At 40.3% G+C, this 18,695-nt stretch overlaps 1 pseudogene; it reads left to right on the top strand.

The window, feature by feature from the left end:
* Positions 1 to 3,622: 3,622 nt before the first annotated feature.
* On the top strand, positions 3,623 to 3,979 carry LOC138930673 (V-type proton ATPase subunit F pseudogene; annotated as a pseudogene).
* The last annotated feature ends 14,716 nt before the right edge of the window (positions 3,980 to 18,695 follow it).

The raw sequence follows: 18,695 nt of genomic DNA on the forward strand, positions 1-18,695 counted from the left end.
TCATTGCAGTGGCTTCTCTTATTGCAGAACAGTCTTTAGGCATATGGGCTCGGTAGTTGTGGCTCCCAGTATCTACAGCACAGGCTCCATATTTGTGGCCCACAGACTTAGCTGCTCAGTGGCATGTGAGATCCTCCTGGACCGGGGATTGAACCTGTGTCTCCTGCATTGGCAGGCAGATTCTTCACCACTGAGCTACCAGGGAAACCTCTCCTTAAATATCTTGAAGGTAGGAACAGTCTTGGACATTTTTATTTATGTGCCTTGTGTACCTTGGGTGCTCAGAAAATATTTATTGAATGAAGCAAAAGATTTATCCTGTGGATGTTGAATAACAATTTAAGAATTAGAGGATAAGGTAATATTTACAAAAATGATTACACCAGGTCATTAATTGGTCTCCGTTTTAAGGAGTCTTCATTATTCCTAAAGATTTCTTTGAATATAGATTAAATTCTCAAACATAGTGTAGAGTTTCATTTGTGTGCTTATGTTAGAAGGAAGAAGTGGGTTAAGCACAGATGGATGGCTGAAGAGACAGGGAGGCAATAGAGAGGCCTGAATCCCCTCCTTTTGGCATGGGGAAATGTAGGAATTTTCAGTGGTCATGGCCAGGATTACCTGGCTAGAGCAATTTTGCTAATAGCCCAGTCAAGGAGGCTGGCTATCAGATGAGGCACCTTAGCAACAAGAGGCAATAGGATGTTCTGCTATATGGGAGGCTCTTCTGTCAGAGAGCAGCAGAGGAGTAGGGCTTCTTGGAGACTCATGAAGAATCTTGATGTATGTCCAACAAGCAGATCAGTATTTAGGCATTGTCGCACCGAGGGCATCTTCAGCCTGTCAACATGAGAGAAGCTGGAATAGCCGCAATGAGGATTAAGCTTTAAAGAGAGAGGAAGGGGACTTCTCTGGTGGTCTAGTGGTTAAGATCCCACGGTTTCAATGCAGGGGATCCAGGTTTGATCCCTGGTCAGGGAACTAAGATCCCACATGTGGCATGGTGTGGACAAAAATAATTCTTTTTTTTTTTTTAAAAAAAGGAAGGAGGTGTCTCAGAGCCAGACCCTGCCAACACCTTTCATCTCAAACCCCATAGTCAGGACCACCACTCAAGCCTCACCTGAAGATAAGGAAAGGAGATGAGATTTTTTTTTTAAACTTGGAAGTTAATGCTTTAATTCAACCAAATTTTAACACCCCATAGTGGCCACAAAACTAGGGAATCTTCATGAGATCATATTGCTGTACTGGAAAGGGAGGTTCAACAGTCCCCTAGAGAAGATAGTACAGTAACTGGCAACACTCCAGCCACTTTATTTTCAGATTCCACCAAGCTGAAACTTCTCAGTAAACCCAGTTACAGTAGTCAACAAAGGACTGTCTTGGTCTTCTAGGGCCATATACTGGGTGACTTAACCAACAATATTTATTTTCTCACAGTTTTTGGAGGCTGGGAAGTCCATGATGGAAGTTCTGTCAGGTTTGGTGTCTAGTGAGGGCTCTTTCTGTCTTGCAGAAGGCCACCTTCTGGCTGGTGGGGTGGATGGGGGTATGGGATGAGATGAGATGAGGTGAATCTCTAGAGTTTTTTCCTGTTTTGTAAAGTCACCAGTTCTATCAGATTAGAGCTCCACGCTGATGACCTAATTTGACCTCTCTCACCTCCTTAAATGCCTTATCTCTAATATAGTCTCATGGCGGGGGTCGGGGGGTGAGGGGGTTGTAGTGCTTATGACTACATGTTGACTAAAGTCAAGATATGACTTTAGGGGTACACAATTCATTCCACAGCAAAGACCTCTTACCATGAGGCAGAAATTATTTACCAACACAACAGAATAGAGCAAACCAGGCTAAAAAATGATTTCCCATTCTATCCCAAATAAATGCCTGTGTGCTAAGTTGCTCCAGTCATGTCTGACTCTCTGCAACCCCATGGACTGTAGCCCACCTGGCTTCTCTGTCCATGGGATTTCCCAGGCAAGAATACTGGAGTGGGTTGCCATTTCCTCCTCCAGGGGATCTTCCTGATTCAGGGATTGAACCTGCATCTCCAATGTCTCCTACATTGCAGGTGGATTCTTTACCTGCTGACCCATCAGGGAAGCCCCAAATATCCCAAATGCCTGGATTTTGCAATTTCAAATAGAAGCAAGAACTTTCAGACCTTCATTAAATAAATCTTGGATATATGGTCATGATTAAGACCAAAGGAACTAAAAAGCTGATTAGAAATTCAGAGGCTCAGTCATTTGTCTCCAATGCTGAGGTAGTTGATGCTGCCAAATACTGGGGGACTTGGGGGAGCGAAATTTCAGAATAATTTATCATGGCTTAAAAGTCAAAATATGTTCTTCAAAAATTAACATGTGTCATTGGCAATCTAGAGCTCAACAGCAGCAAGCCGAAACCTACAATCAACAATACATTGGAGAATACAGATAGTAGGAATTAGATTGAAAATTTAAGGCCAAGTCCCCTCCCACCTAAAAAGGTTGCAACTGAAATCCACTTGTTAAGTCAGAATAGAAAGTCTGCTCTTAAGAGATGTTTCTGACTTCGAGTTTTCGGTGTGACATGTAAAGAGCTTAGAAGCACTCACAACAAGAAAACAACTGTTCTCAAGGAAAAAATCAACAATTCTTGTATTCATCAGAGAATGGAGCTCCTTGGTAAACTCCTGCCCTCCAAACTGGAGAGACAAAGAAAGGAAAAGCCATAACACTAGAGGAAATTTTAGCCTCTGACATCACAATTACAGCAAAGAGTGTACACAGCCTACCCCTTCCTAGTCAGATAAAGTTAAACCTCACACTCCCTCAGATCCTCTTACCCAATACATTATGTTTGGCTTTCAATTTTTAAAAATCACAAGTCATACAAAAACACAAAAAGCACAATCTGAGTGAGCAAAGGAAGCATCAGAACCAGACTCAGATATGGCAGAGAGTTTGGAATTATCAGACTGAGAATTTAAAATAACTATGATTAATATGCCAAGTGTTCCCAAGGGAACAGTAGACAAATGCAAGATAAGATAGGGAAAGTAAGAGAGATGGAACTTTAAGAAAGAATCAAAAGAAAATGCTAGAAATCAAAAACTCTGTAACAGAAATGATGAATGTGTTTGATAGATTCATAAAGAAAAGAATCAGTTAACTTAAAGATATATCAATAGAAACTTTCAAAACTGAGAAACAAACAGAAAAGAATGAAAAAGACTGAGCAGAATGTTCAAGGACTGTGGGACAGTTACAAAAAGGGTACATGTGTGTAATATCAATACTGAAAGGAGCAGAAAGAGAGAAAGGAACAGAAGAAATATTTGAAGTTTTAAAGGCTGAGAATTTTCCAAAAATAAAAGACAGACACCAATCCACAGATCCAGGAAGCTCACAGCACAACAAACAGGATAAATACCCCCCAAAATCGATATGTAAGCATATCATATTCAAACTGCAAAAAAATCAAAGATTAAAAGAAAATCTTGAAAGAAGCCAGATAAAATAATGCCTTACTTTATAGAGGAATAAAAACAATTCAACTGGACTTACCTTCAGAAACCATCCAAACACAAAGAGAATAAGGTAAAATGTTTAAAGTATTGCTGACTGTGAGGATGGCAGGGAGCGGAAAGTTAATGGCAGTGATGGGAGACAAGGACACCGTGACTGGCTTCCTGCTGGGTGGCATAGGGGTGCTTAACAAGCACTGCCAACCAAATTTCCTGGTGATGGAGAAAGATACTACCATCAGTGAAACTGAAGACACATTCCAGCAGTTTCTAAACCAGGATGACATCAGCAGCATCCTTATCAACCAGTACACTGCAGAGATGGTGCAGGCATGCACTTGATGCCCTCTGGCACTGCATTCCATACTGGAGATCCCATCCAAGGAGTACCTCTGTGATGCTGCCAATGTCTCCATCCTGCACAGGGCCAGGGGCATGTTCATGTCTGAAAACCTGCACTAAGGGACTCTCCACGGCCATGTAGCTTCTCCCTAGGCTTACCATCAGCCCTTGTCTAAGATATGAACCTCTGAGTTCCAATTCCCTGCCCCTTCCCACTCCACTGAGGGGCTAGGTGAGGTGCTTCCAGGTACCAGGGCTCTGCCATTAAAATCAAGGTTGGTTAGGGTAAAAATATATAAAGCAGAGCAGACACAAATACTGGTGTCAGAAATGAAAGCGAAACCAGCACTACTGATCCCATGGACAGTAAAATGATAATTTAAAAATACAGTTGACCCTTGAATGACACTGGTTTGAACCATGCAAACTTTTTTCCAATAGATACAACAGCACTACATGATCCACAGTTGATTGAATCTTAGATGCAGAACCGTGAATGTGGAGAGCCTACTATAAAGTTGTGCATGAATTTCTTATTGCACAATGAATCAGTGTCCCTAACCCCCATGTTGCTCAAGGGTCAACTATATTTTGAACAACTTTACAACCACTAATTTGATAAAAGATGAAATGGACCAATTCTTTGAAAGACAAAATCTGCCAAAACTCACACAAGGGGAAATAGATAATCTGAGTAAATCTATAACCATTAAAGAAATTGAAATCAGTAATTAATAACCTTCCAAAACAGAAAATACCAGGCCCAAATGGTTTCACTATATTTTTAATAAAAAAAATTAACACCAAAAACATTTTGTATTGGGGTATAGCCAATTAACAACGTTGTGATAGTTTCAGGTGAACAGTGAAGGGACTCAGCCATACATATACATTTATCCATCCTCCCCCTATCCCCCCTGCCATCCAGACTGGCATTTAATATTGGGCAGAGTTCCATGTGCTATACAGTAGTTTTTTGTTGGTTATCCATTTTAAATATAGCAGTGTGTACATGACCTTTTCAAAGTCCTTCACTATCCCTTCCCTCCTGCCACTATGAGTTTGTTTTCAAAGTCTGTGAGTCTCTTTCTATTTTTAAGTAAGTTCAGTTATATCATTTCTTTTTAGATTCCACATATAAGGGATGTCATATGATGTTTTTCCTTCTCTAACTCACTTCGCTTGGTCTGACACTCTCTAGGTTCACCCATGTTGCTGCAAATGGCCTTATTTCATTATTTTTAATGGCTGAGTAATATTCCATTGTGTGTATGTACCACATCTTCTTTATCCATTCCTCTGTCCATGAACATTTAGGTTGCTTCCATGTCTTTGCCATTGTAAACAGTGCTGCAATGAGCATTGGGGTGCATGTATCTTTGGGGGCCATGTTTTTCTCTGTATATATGCCTAGGAGTGGGATTGCAGGGTCATATGGTAGTTCTAACTTTAGTGTTTTAAGGAACCTCCATATTGTTCTCCATAGTGGCTGTACCAATTTACATTCCCACCAACAGTGCAGGTGGGTTCCCTTTTCTCCACACCCCCTCCAGCATTTGTTATTTGTGGACTTTTTGATGATAGCCATTCTGACTGGTGTGAGGTGATATCTCATTGTGGTTTTGATTTGCTTTGTTCTAATAGCTAGCAATGTTGAACATCTTTTCATGTGCCTATTGGCCATCTATATGTCCTCTTTAGAGAAATGTCTATTCAGCTGTCTGCCCATTTTTTAGTGGGTTGTTTGTTTTGATGCTATTGAATGTCATAAGCTGTTCATAAATTTTGGAGACTAATCCCTTATCAGTCACATCATTTGCAAATATTTTAACCCAATCTGTGGGTTGTCTTTTTGTTTTGTTTATTGTTTCCTTTGCTGTGCAAAAACTTTTGAGTTTAAGTAAGTCCCATTTGTTTATTTTTGCTTTTATTTCCATTATTCAGGGAGATGGACTAAAAAAGATGTTGCTGTGATTTATATCAGAGAGTGTTCTGCCTATGTTTTCCTCCGAGAGTTTTACAGTATCCGGTCTAACATTTAGGTCTTTAATCTATTTTGAGCCCATTTCTGTGTATGGAGTTAAGGAATGATCTAATTTCATTCTTCTACATGTGCCTGTCCAGTTTTCCCAGCACCATCCATCGAAGAGACTGTCTTTCCAACATTGCATAGCCCTGACTCCTTTGTCATAAGTTAATTGACCATAGGTGCATGGGCTTATTTCCGGGCTTTCGATCCTGTTCCATTGATATATATCTCTATTCTTGCACTAGTATCATACTGTTTTGATGATTGTAGCTTTGTAGCATAGTCTGAAGTCAGGGAACCTGATTCCTCTAGCTCCGTTTTTCTTTTTCAAGATTGCTTTGGCTATTTGGGGTCTTTTGTGTCTCTATACCAAATGGTTTCACTATTGAATTTCACCAAACATTTAAGAAACAAATGATACCAATTCTCTACTGCTACCGCTAAGCCACTTCAGTTGTATCTGACTCTGTGCGACCCCATAGACGGCAGCCCACCAGGCTCCCCCATCCCTGGGATTCTCCAGGTAAGAACACTGAAGTGGGTTGCCATTTCCTTCTCCAATGCATGAAAGTGAAAAGTGAAAGTGAAGTGAAAAGTGAACGTGAAGTCACTCAGTCTTGTCCGACTCTTAGTGACCCCATGGACTGCAGCCCACCAGGCTCCTCTGTCCATGGGATTTTCCGGGCAAGAGTACTGGAGTGGGGTGCCATTGCCTTCTCCGACCAATTCTCTACAGTCTGCTCCAAAAAAACAGATGCAGAGTGAATACTTCCTAATGCATTTTATGAGGGTCAGCATTATCTAATACCCAAACCAGGCACAGACATTACAAGACAGGAAAACCACCAATGGATATCTCTCATGAGCATAGATTCAAAAATCCTCAGCAAAATATTAGGAAATCAAAGCCAGCAATATATAAAAAGGATTATACCCCACAACTCAGTGTGTGTTCTAGATATCCAAGGGGAAGTTCAAAATTTTAAAGTCAATTAATGTAATCCATTACATTAACAGGTAAAGAAGAAAAATCATATGATCACAGATGCAATAAAAGATTGCATAATAATAGATGCAATAAAAGCATTCAGCAAGATACTACCCCCTTTCATGGTAAACCCTAAGTAAACCAGAAAGAGAGGAAATTTCTTCAACTTGATAAAAAAATCTGTAAGTCAACTACAATTAACATCATTATTATTGATGAGAAATTATAAATAGATGCTTTCCCTCCTAAGATGGGCAACAAAGCAGGTATGTGCCCTCTCACTACTCTTTATCCAAATTATACTGTAAGTCCTATCTAATGTAATAAAAAAGATTAAAAAGTAAGGAAAATGTGTACAGATTGAGAAGAAGGGAATAAACTCTCTTTGTTTGCAGGTGATATTATTGTCCATATACAAAATGTCAAAAAAATTTACCAAAAACCCCTTCTGGAACTAATAAGCAATTGTTGCCAGGGCACAAAGTCCAAGTCTGTTACTTTCCTATATGTCAGCAGTATACATTTGGAATTTAACAATAAAAAGCGTAATATCATTTATGTTAGCAGCAAAAAATTAAAATACTTAGGTATAAATCTAATAAAATTTTATAAGGTCTGCATAAGGAAAACTGATGAAAGAAATCAAAGGTCTAAATAAATGGAGAGATATTCTATGTTCTTCTATGACTTGATACTGTGAAGGTGTTAGTTATCCCTAATGTAATCTATAGATTCAACTCAATTCCAGTAAAAATCCCAGCAATTTACTTTGTGGATATCAACAAACTGGTCATAAAGTTTATATGGAAAGGCAAAAGATCCAGAATAACCAATTCAACACTCTAAAAGAACACAGTTGGGAGACTGAAAATCCTCTAATTCAAGACTTACTCTAAAGCCACAGTAATCATGACAGTGTGGTATTGTTAACAGAATAGACAAATCAGTTTAATGGACCAAAGAGCCCAGAAATAGACCATACAAGTATAAGCAACTAATTGTTGACAAAGGAGCAAAAGCAATCCAATGAAAAAGAATAGTCTTTTCAACAAATGGGGCTTAATAGCTGCAGATTCACATTCAGGAAAATGAATCTAGACACTGACCTTGCATCTTTTATGAAAATAGACTCAAAATGAATCATAGACCAAAATATAAAATGCAAAAATATAAAACTTCCAGGAGATGATAGAAGAGAAAATCTAGTTAACCTTGAGTTTGCAATGAGTCTTTAGATACAATGCTAAAAGCATGCTCCATGAAAGAAAAAATAGCTAGGTTGGATGTCATTAAAGTGAAAAACTTTTACCCTGCAAAAGATGCTCTGTTAAGATAATGCAAAGACAAGCCATACCCAGGGAGAAAATATTTGCAAAAGCACATCTGATAAAGGACCTGTATCCACAACATATACAGAACCCTTAAACCTCAACAACAACAACAAATGGACAACCCAATTTAAAAGCTGGTGGACAGTTTATCAAAGTAAATATATAGATGGCAAATATGGCACATATGAAAAGATACTCCACATCATAAGTTATTAGAGAATTATAAATTAAAATATCAGTGATATACTACGACATACCTACTAGCATGGCCAACATCCAAACCTCTAACGACATCTAATGCTGGTGAGGATATGAAGCAACAGGAATTCTCCTTCATTGCTGGTGGAGATGTAAAATGGTATAGCCACTTTGGAAGACAGTTTGGAAATTTCTCACAAAGCTAAAGATAGTCTTGCCGTATTTTAGCGTTCATGCTCTTTGGGACTTATCCAAATGAATTGTTAATTATGTTCACATAAAAACATGCACAGGAGTATTTATGGAATATTTACTTATAAATGTCAAAATTGGAGGCAACCAAGATGTTTTTCAGTAGGTGAATGGAAAAACAAATTGTTTTTTTGCAGTCACGCAATAGAATATCATTCTGTGATAACAAGAAATGAGGTATGAAGCCATGAAAAAACATGGTGGAAACTTACAAGTATAGTGTCACCTGAAAGAAGCCAATCTGAAAGAATTCCCCAGTGGTTCAGTGGTTAAGACTCTGTACTTCCACTGCATGTGGCCTGGGTTTGATCCCTGGTCAGGGAACTAAGATCCCACATGCTGTGTGGTGGGGCAAAAAAAAAAAAATTGTTTTTAATTAAAAAAGAAGAAACCAATCTGAAAAGACTACATACTATGTAATTACAACTATATGACATTCTGGAAAAGACAGTGGTTGGTTGCCTGGTGTTGAAGAAAGGGGAAAGGATGAATAGTTGGAGCATAGGGAATTTTTTAGAGCAATGAAATGCTTCTGTATCAGAGACAGAGGGACGAGAGGGAGAGAGGAAGGAAGTGGGGAGGGGAAAGGGGAAACAATTAATGCAGGTCAGCATTTTCTACATAAATGGACATGTTCTATATCTGTACTGTCCAATATGAGAGTCCTATATAACTACTGCCCCTGGAGAAGGGATGGGCTACCCACTCCAGTATTCTTGGGCTTCCCTTTTGGCTCAGCTGGTAAAGAATCCGCCTGCAATGCGGGAGACCTGGGTTCGATCACTGGGTTGGGAGGATCCCCTGGAGAAGGGAAAGGCTACCTGCTCCAGTATTCTGGCCTGGAGAATTCCATGGACTGTATAGCCCATGGGTTCACAAAGAGACATGACTGGGTGACTTTCACTTGTAACTACTGAATACTTCAAACATGGATAGTGCAGCTAAAGAACTGAATTTAAAATTTTATTTAATTTTCATTCATTTAAATTTAAATAGTCACATGTGACTAATGGTTAATATATTGAATAGCACATGTGTATATACTTTTCTCAACTGAGAAAATTCAGTGTTTAAGAAAACTCATTGGGTAAGTCATTTTGAGAGTGTACTACACTTAAAATATTAACTTTAAATATTTTAGATATTAAAAAAAGTAGATTTATGTTCCTCCTCCTGGAAATGTATTTGAGGGAAAAATGCATGAACAATTAAATAACAACTGAAATGTAACCTATGAAATGTAACCTATACACATAAACTATAGACACTACTTTCAGCTCTGTGAGGATATAAAGAAAATTATAAAGGTTAAAGTAAAAAGAGGTTAATAATTTTGTTGTTGTTGTTGTTGTTCAGGTGCTAAGTTGTGCCCAACTTTTTGTGACCCCAAGCACTGCAGCACACCAGGCCTCCCTGTCCTTCACTATCTCCCAGAGTTTGCTTAAACTCATGTCCATTGAGGGTTGCATAAATAAATATATGGAGAAATCTTAAAAAGGAATGGAGAAAGAATATTTTGTGTGACCTAAAACCTGTTTTATTCTTACCTACCAAAAATTCTAAATATTAATAGTGCCCTAGGAGGGTTTCAAGTAACATTTTGAGCCATTCTCATTTTATTCATCCTGTCACAATTTGGACAGTTTGAGGCTTGTATTTTAATAAATGTCCACAGCTAGGTAGAAAATATTCATTACTGAAGGAAAACTCAGCAGTTGAAAATGATCACCAAAAATGTTCATAAAAGTTCCAAGATAGCTATGGACTTCCAATTATGATGTTTGAATTTAAGTGAAAAACACCTTATCTTCTGGGAAACCCTTAACCTCTAAAAGTTTAACACTTAATTGAAACATGTATATTATCATATGTGAAATAGATCACCAGTTCGATGCATGAGGCAGGTGCTCAGGGCTGGTGCACCAGGATGACCCTGAGGGATGCGATGGGGAGGGAAGTGGGACATGTATACCCATGGCTGATTCATGTGAATGTATGGCAAAAACCACAATACTGTAAAGTAATTAGCCTCCAATTACGTGTACACCCGTGGTGGATTCATGTTGATGTATGGCAAAATCAATACAATATTGTAAAGTAAAAAGAATAAAAAAGAAATAAATAATAAAATAAACAAACAAAATTTAAAAGTAAATGAAGTGCTAACAAGACATCAATGTGGGTAACAGTGTGGCTTCTCCTTAGATTCACTTGAGACTTATTTTAAAATCCAGATTCCAAGGTTGCTTCTGATTCAGTGGTTATAGTGGGCCTGGAAATGTGTATTCTGAATCAACTTCCCAAGTGATTTTGATTAAGGCAGAAATGGAACCCATTCTTTTTAAGAACTTGCAATTTCTGTTGCCACTGCTTTTCCTCAACTAATGCTGAGAGACTGGAAAGAACCCACCACTCCCCCAGTGTCTGGTCATTTTGTTTACTTCCAGTGTTCCCACTTGCCATCCCACTCGCTCCAGCACACAAACTCTGCTTTCCCTACATCATTTGTGTGAGTCTCTGCAGCATGACTGCATTCCAGGCATGTGAATAGACTCTGAATTCAACAAAACTTCCTTTAATTTAAACAGAGCCCTAATTAAAACAGTGCTGCTTTAATTTCAACACCTATTTATTTATATTGGTGGCTCAACAGTAAAGAATCCACCTGCCAATGCAGGAGACGCAAGAGACGTGGGTTTGATCCCTGGGTAGGGAAGATCCCCTGGAGGAGGAAATGGCAACCCACTCCAGTATTCTTGCCTGGAGAATCCCATGGACAGAGGAGCCTGGCAGATTACAGTCCATGAGGTCACAAAAGAATTAGACACAACTGAGCGACTAAAACAACAATATCTTTCTATCCTTCATTGATCATTTGATATTGTTCTGGATATTGAATACTTAGTGTTTTTTGTCATTACTCTTCATGTGGACTCCATTTTGTTCTTTAAATAGCTTACCTATGTGTTCATCTTCAGCAAAAAGCTGAAAGCCAGGGAAGTTTGGTTCTATCAATTTGGACTTATCCACATTTGATAGAATCCAGAACTTAGAGACATCTGATCTAGACCTCTTGCTTTCAGTCACAAATGTCACATTCGATCTAACTCATTAAATAAATCTAACAAATATAGGCCCCTTGGTCATTGAGTGTTTAGTAGATATTAAAGTCTGAAGGAAAATTACATTCTGCATTCTATATTACATTCCTCACATCCATCACTGACAAAGCCTGAAGTTCAAATCCTGATACTGGATTTTTGTTTCCCTTTATTGTTGCTCTCTGAATAGCATATGCAATTTTCAAGCTATTGTCTTTGTAGGATTCTTTTCAAAGAAAAATCGTTGTCAATATCTTAAGGAAAACCCTGCCATAATCAAAGCAGTCATAGTCATTGGATGACAAAAAACAGGGAGGAATAATTTGAAGTACAGCAATCTTTTTCTAGGGGCTGAGTTTATTCAGCCATCTGCAAACTGAAAGGAACTAACTAGGTGGTAGAATTCTGCCATTGTTCACTAGGTGGTTTGTGTCAAGCTGAGATTTTTTTCAGAGTCTTTCAAAACTGCCTGATAACAAATAGAATAGTTTGATGACAGCTGATGCCTCTGAGTAGTGGAGATTATATTGTTGCTTTCCTTTGTGCTGTTCCTATTTCCCTCCCTCTCTATTAATGATCAATTTAAACATTAATATTCTGGGATAGATTTTTATGACGAGATGGAAAAATCAGCAGAAACGTAAGAATAATTTTTCTAAAACTAAACTGGGATTTTGGAAAACTGATAATCCACTCAAACATTGGTGGAGATGTTTTTATTTTGATCTGGGTTGCTTGTTCTATAAGGAAAGAATGGTATATGGTAGCACATAATTATAAAACTTGAAGCTGTCTTCTAGTATCAGTGGATACCTAAAGATGTGCTTTCAAATGAAGAGAACTTTAGTAAAGTCACAAAGCCTTGTTTCAGTTCACTGATGAATGATTTTATAATATTATAAAATAATATATATATATATATATCTCCAAATGTCATAGAAGGAAATATTAAAATACTAAAATCCTATTGAAGAGGCTTTGCTAAAATATGTGCCAGAGGCATAGATTTCAGAAGTGGTTCTATTTAATATCTTTATTAATTAGCTAGTACATGACTAAAACAATATATTAACGACAGGCGTGAGTTTTGTTCCACTGAAAGAAGATGCTAATGAATACTAAAATTACCCAGGAGATGCATTAATATAGCTCTAAATATGTTACTCATATGCTGTTTTTTTTTAATGTCAGCTATCTTGAACCCCTACCTTGTTTCTCTTTTGTTTGAAATCCTTTGAAATGCAGCATTTAAGAAAGTAACTTGATCAAATCAATGCACTTCTAATTACCTGGCTAGCCTAAGTCCAGATCACAAGATAAAGACTGGATTTGTGTTATAGCTTTGCCTGGGAAACCACTTTCGTTTTTAAATGTATTGGAACTGTAAAGAGGAAAGTGGATATGCACTTTCAGCTGTACTCTACACTTCTACAGGCATCTCTGGGTCATGGCTCTGAAACCCTGTCTCTGCTCTGTGCCTTTGCCTTTCCCAGATCTACAATGTGTGCCTTCTGCAGGAACTTGGCCTGCTCCAGTTTCTGAACTGGTCATTGTAAGAATAGCAGAGAGGATACCAGTAACTTCAACCCTAACATCTGGAGAAGTCCAGAATCAGGTCTTTTGAAGGACACGGTACACTGTACCACTTGGATGAGTCACAGGCATTCATGTAACATCCTTATTGCCACATTCCATTGCCACTTCCACTATACAAAACTGGTTCCTAACATGGAATTTCTCTCTTATGGTTTCCAAACATTCCCGTTATCCACTGAGCCTGAGCACCTACCATGGATTCACACCTTTTTTGAGTAGGTCCCCTACAACTGGGCTGACTCAAGCATATTATCCCCCTTAGACCTTTGGGTGCTTACAAAATATGCATCTACTCTCCTTTGAGTAGCCATAATATAGTATTGTTCTTTGGTGAATTGGGGATGACTTATAACATGGGCTTCCCAGGTGGTTCAGTGGCCTGCCTGCCAATGCAAGAGACAAAGGTTTGATTCCTGGGTCAGGAAGATCCCCTGGAGGGGGAAATGGCAACCCACTCCAATATTCTTGCCTGGGAAATCCCATGGACAGAGCCTGGTGGGCTATAATCCATGGGGTTGCAAAGAGTTGGACACAACTGAACAACTGAGCATAGTTAACATATGACCCTTAGATTATGTATCTCAGTGATCAAATATGTCAAGCAAGTTTTAGATGTGGTTTGAAATTCTGGAAAATATAGAGAGTTAATATTTCATGTTACTTATTAAGCTCCTTGTGTCTTAGATATCATCTTTATTGGCACTAAAGCAGCTATTTTGTTTTGAAAATGTCCCTGGCCTGTATTTCTTGCCCCATCCAAGGGTCACTACACTGTCACTGCAAATAGCAGAAAAACATAAGCTGAAGATCTACCAGGAACATTGCAGACAGCACCTCCAAAATGTTCAGTGCCAAAGTCCTGAGAATCAGTGTGAAAAAAAAATGTCAGGAGGACATGTTTTGATAGTCAAATATGTTAAGAAAACTCATCATGCTATGTTATCCTTCTTGGAGTTTCTCAGTACGTATTGGCATATTGAGAAATTTGGGAAGTCTTGCAGTGAAAACAAAACTAGAACTTAACCTTGTTTAATGATTTGCCTGTTTTATGAATAGCACCTAATACTATTTCACAGGCCCTGTTTTTGAAAATACTGATGTTAACACCACTCCAGCACTGTTTAGGGGGTACATTTGATTCCCTGTAACAATGTCTCAGCAAGACAGGCTGGCACAGTATGATGTTCCACCCATCATTGCTGTCATTCCCTCCCCAATAGGTCCCTGGTACATCCTCAAACCTGCTTTTCACCACGTACCATGATTTCTCCAAATACCTCCCATATGAACTGAGAATAATATAACTCCAGAAGGGAGGAACTTCAGAGGCATGCTCCAGCCCTGCTGTGAAACCTAGAAGGCCCAGATAGAGTTTCAAGCTAAGGACCCTCACTTCCCCCACAGGTCGATTTGCCAGACATCCTGTTAATGAAAAACCAGGTCCTATATTTCTTTGTCCAGTGTTATTTTCTCCTCAGACAACTCAAGGAAGTGAGGTCTGAAGGGGATGACCCTGTTAGGCAGAGGGAGGAATTCCATACTCTGTCAGGAGTCAGGGTGAGCAACCAGCATGAGCAGTGAAGGGACTGCTGCTGCTGCTGCTGCTGCTGCCAAGTCACTTCAGTCGTGTCCGACTCTGTAGGACCCCATAGATGGCAGCCCACCAAGCTCTGCTGTCCCTGGGATTCTCCAGGCAAGAACACTGGAGTGGGTTGCCATTTTCTTCTCCAATGCATGAAGGTGAAAAGTGAAAGTGAAGTCACTCAGTCGTGTTCGACTCTTCGCGACCCCATGGACTGCAGCCTACCAGGCTCCTCCATCCATTGGATTTTCCAGGCAAGAGTATTGGAGTGGGGTGCCATTGCCTACCCTCAAAGAGAGGGTGTTCCCCCAGAGTCAAGGCCTTGGGAGGACCCAGATGGAGGTGACCATATGAGGTGCCTCCCTCACTTCGTTGTTGCAGTTTCAGAAAGATGAAAGCCTTGCTCTGAAGGAAGATGCCCTCGGGTCAGTACAGTGAGTATCCCAGTAACTGCTAGGAGTCACAGGGAGGACCCTGAGTGAGGACTGAGGGGATCACCCACTTAATACAGGTGCATTTAACAGAGCCCAATTCTGCCCACCCTACTGTGAGCCCTGAAAGTGAAACAAAGAGTTAGTTGCTCAGTCGTGTCCAATTGTTTGTGCCCCCATGGACTGTAGCCCATCATGTTCCTCTGTCCATGGAAATCTCCAGGCAAGAATACTGACGTGGGCTGCCGTTCCCTTCTCCAGGGCATATTCCCAACCCAGGGATTAAACCCAGGTCTCCTTCATTGCAGACAGAATCTTTACCATCTGAGCTATCAGGGAAGCCCACTGTGAGCCCTGAGAAGTCTCCAATTGGGTTGGCTGGTGGAGCTCTGAAATGCCTTCTCAGTTTCTTCTTCAGTGCTTATGAGACAAACAGGCCAGGAGACCCATGAGGCCCTAGAACTTAGAAAAAGTCTGGTGGAGTTGGCCTTCATCAGAGCAAGCAAAGTTGAGCTTACCAGCTGGCACCACTTCCACCTTCCCCCTCTTCCTTAGCCTGTGGTGTCCCATTGCCACACCTCCTACCCACACTCTTGCTTACTGGTACCAAGAGCCATCATGCCTCAGTATGAGAACCAGTGGTGCAGCACATATGAACAGTGCTTTGAGGACCACAAGGAGACCCAAAGACTCAGCATCAGGGATGTTCATAGGCACCTCATCAAGCATATCAGCTGAGGATTCCAGTGGTCAAGCAGAGGAACAAAGTCAGAGAACCATGTAGTCAGAGAACCACGCAGCTTTGCCAGACACTAAGAAGTTACCCAAACACACTTTTGATTAGAAAGTGGTATTTTTGGTGATTTTCCTGGAGCTCAGTTATCAAAAACAGCCCCTCACAAATTCAGACATTTTGAATGTCAGAAAAAATGATAAGGAGCACGTCACTTCCTGGGATCCCTAGGAGAGCCTCGGAGCATATGGAGCTGGTCTTTGGGGTGGATGTGAAGGAAGTGGGCAACTCCTGTGTCCTTCTCAGAAAACTGGACCTCACCTAAGATGTGAGGCTAAGTTATGTAAAGGGCGTGCATGCATAAGATCAACCCCCTGGTGACTGTTCTGAGCCTAATATTCAAGAGTGTATCACAGTGGGAGGGATGGGATGTGTCCTGTGCTCTTGTCCCAGATCAGGTGAACACAGTATGCAAATTAGATGTTTCATTCACATCGTTTCCAGGGAGTTTCCGAGAAATAAGTGTGATTCTCCTTCGAGGCAGGATGGTAAGAAGTCACTGGGCACCTTTGCACTGGGCTGGGAGGGTCAGAGACCTCAATATCAGACTGGCATTTAAATTAGTTATTGTGTGTAATTTGCCAAACCCTGTATGTTCTAGGTTTTAGGTGATGATTAAATTAATGAAGACAAGGGTAGATTAGATGGAAGGACTTTTCATAGGGAGGGAAGTTGGTGATCCTTAACACAGATTTAGGGGATATGTGTTGCATCTAACTGGGGATGTATATCTTATACCGATATTGAATAATTTATCATGTGATAGGGAAATATTATGTAGTATTTCTTGCTAATCAGCATTTTGAGTGATTGGATTTTATTTATTTTTAAAAACATTCATTTATTATTTATTTATTTGGCTGTGCCAGATCTTACTTGTGGCATATGGGATCTTCAATCTTCGTTGCACCATGCAGTATCTTTAGTTTTAGCATGCAAACTCTTAGTTGTGGCATGCAGGATCCAGTTCCCTGACCAGGGTTTGAACCCAGGTCCCCAGCATTGGGAGCATGGAGTCTTCGTCATTGGACTACCAGGGAAGCCCCTGGATTTTCTTGGTTCTAGGATGCTACATATTTTCTGCCTTCTGCTGGAGTTAAAAAAAAAAGACTGAATTATATCATCAGGGTCCAAATTAATCACAGTAATAAATGCCATGTTGAAGTCTCAACACAGGCCAGTCAATGTGCCAGATACTTAACACATTTTAACTACATCCCACCAGTTCTATAAGACAGAACTTTTATCAAACTCACTTCACAGATGCAGAGCCTGGTGCTCACAGAGTTGTCATGTGCCCTAATTCATGTGGCTGTTAAGGGACAGATTTGAAACTTGATCCAGGTCGGGATTAGTCAAGGGCCCAGTCAAGAGCCCACATTACTCCAGTTCTTCCAGTCTGAGGCCCACCTTGTGTTTCTTATATTCAGTTTTCTTTTCTTCCTAAAAATGCAACTCAGGCAATTAAAATCTGTGCTTATACTACTGGACTGGAATACTTTCCCAGAGCAATGTGAGTACCAAAATAAATGACAGGGATGAATAAAGAAAAGAAAGCTAATATTCAGTGACAAAATGATCATCTACATATGCAATGTCTGCTAACTCAAAAGATCAGAGGCTCCGAAAATCATGCTGGACAGTCCCTTCCCCATAAAATATAAATCTCTCAGAACAGAATTTACATCAGAATCTAAGTCTGGCTGGTGAAGAGAAGGAAAATATGAGTGTATTTTTCCCACATGACAGAATACCACCTGTATGAAACTCCTGCCTTATGCTTCAGCTTCTCCATCTCACATCACTCCTAAGACAGGGACCAAGGTTGGTGGTAAGGACACTGCTCCGTGTTTGCAGGAATGAGGCATTTCTCAGGAAGCCTTTAACCCAACAGGAAAGAGCCAAGAAGAGGGTCTCAATGTTAGAGGGCGTGGAAGACCAAGACCCCAGAATACAGGGGAGTCACACCTAGACAGTTTTCCATCTGCTATCAGACTTAGCCCCAGAGAGAGCTGGCAGGCTGACCACACCCTCACGTATTCTTCAGGTTTCTCAGGGACTTAACAGCCTTGGCCTAAGAACTCCAGAAAGAGGTAAGTAGAAAGAGTGCCAGTCTTTGATAGATATGAAGGTGGGGACCCTGAATGAGGAAGGATGGAAGGACCCAGTCAGAACAGTGGGGTTTCTGTGAAGTCTGGCTCAGGCCATCAACCCTTAGAAGTCCAAAACAGTCCTGGCTTGATGTGGCTAACCCTGGCTTCCAGTTGGAGGGCCCCAGAAGGGGAGTATCTTGATTTAATGGGAGCAGCTTCAAGTTAGCAGAGAGTAGAGTCCCTTGCCTGGTCAGGTATCTGACCAGAATCTGAACAAGAGTAATGGAAGCACTCACCCCACAACAGAGAAGCCCCACGAATTCCCCAATGCTGTCAGCCCTGAGATGCCCAGGACAGGTCTTTGAGGTAGAGGAACCCCCCCAGTCTCCCTAGACAGTCTTATGAAGATGAGGACCCTGGACTGGTGGCACAGCCACAGATC

Source organism: Ovis canadensis, chromosome X (assembly GCF_042477335.2).
Source record: "Ovis canadensis isolate MfBH-ARS-UI-01 breed Bighorn chromosome X, ARS-UI_OviCan_v2, whole genome shotgun sequence".
Lineage (NCBI taxonomy): Eukaryota > Metazoa > Chordata > Mammalia > Artiodactyla > Bovidae > Ovis > Ovis canadensis.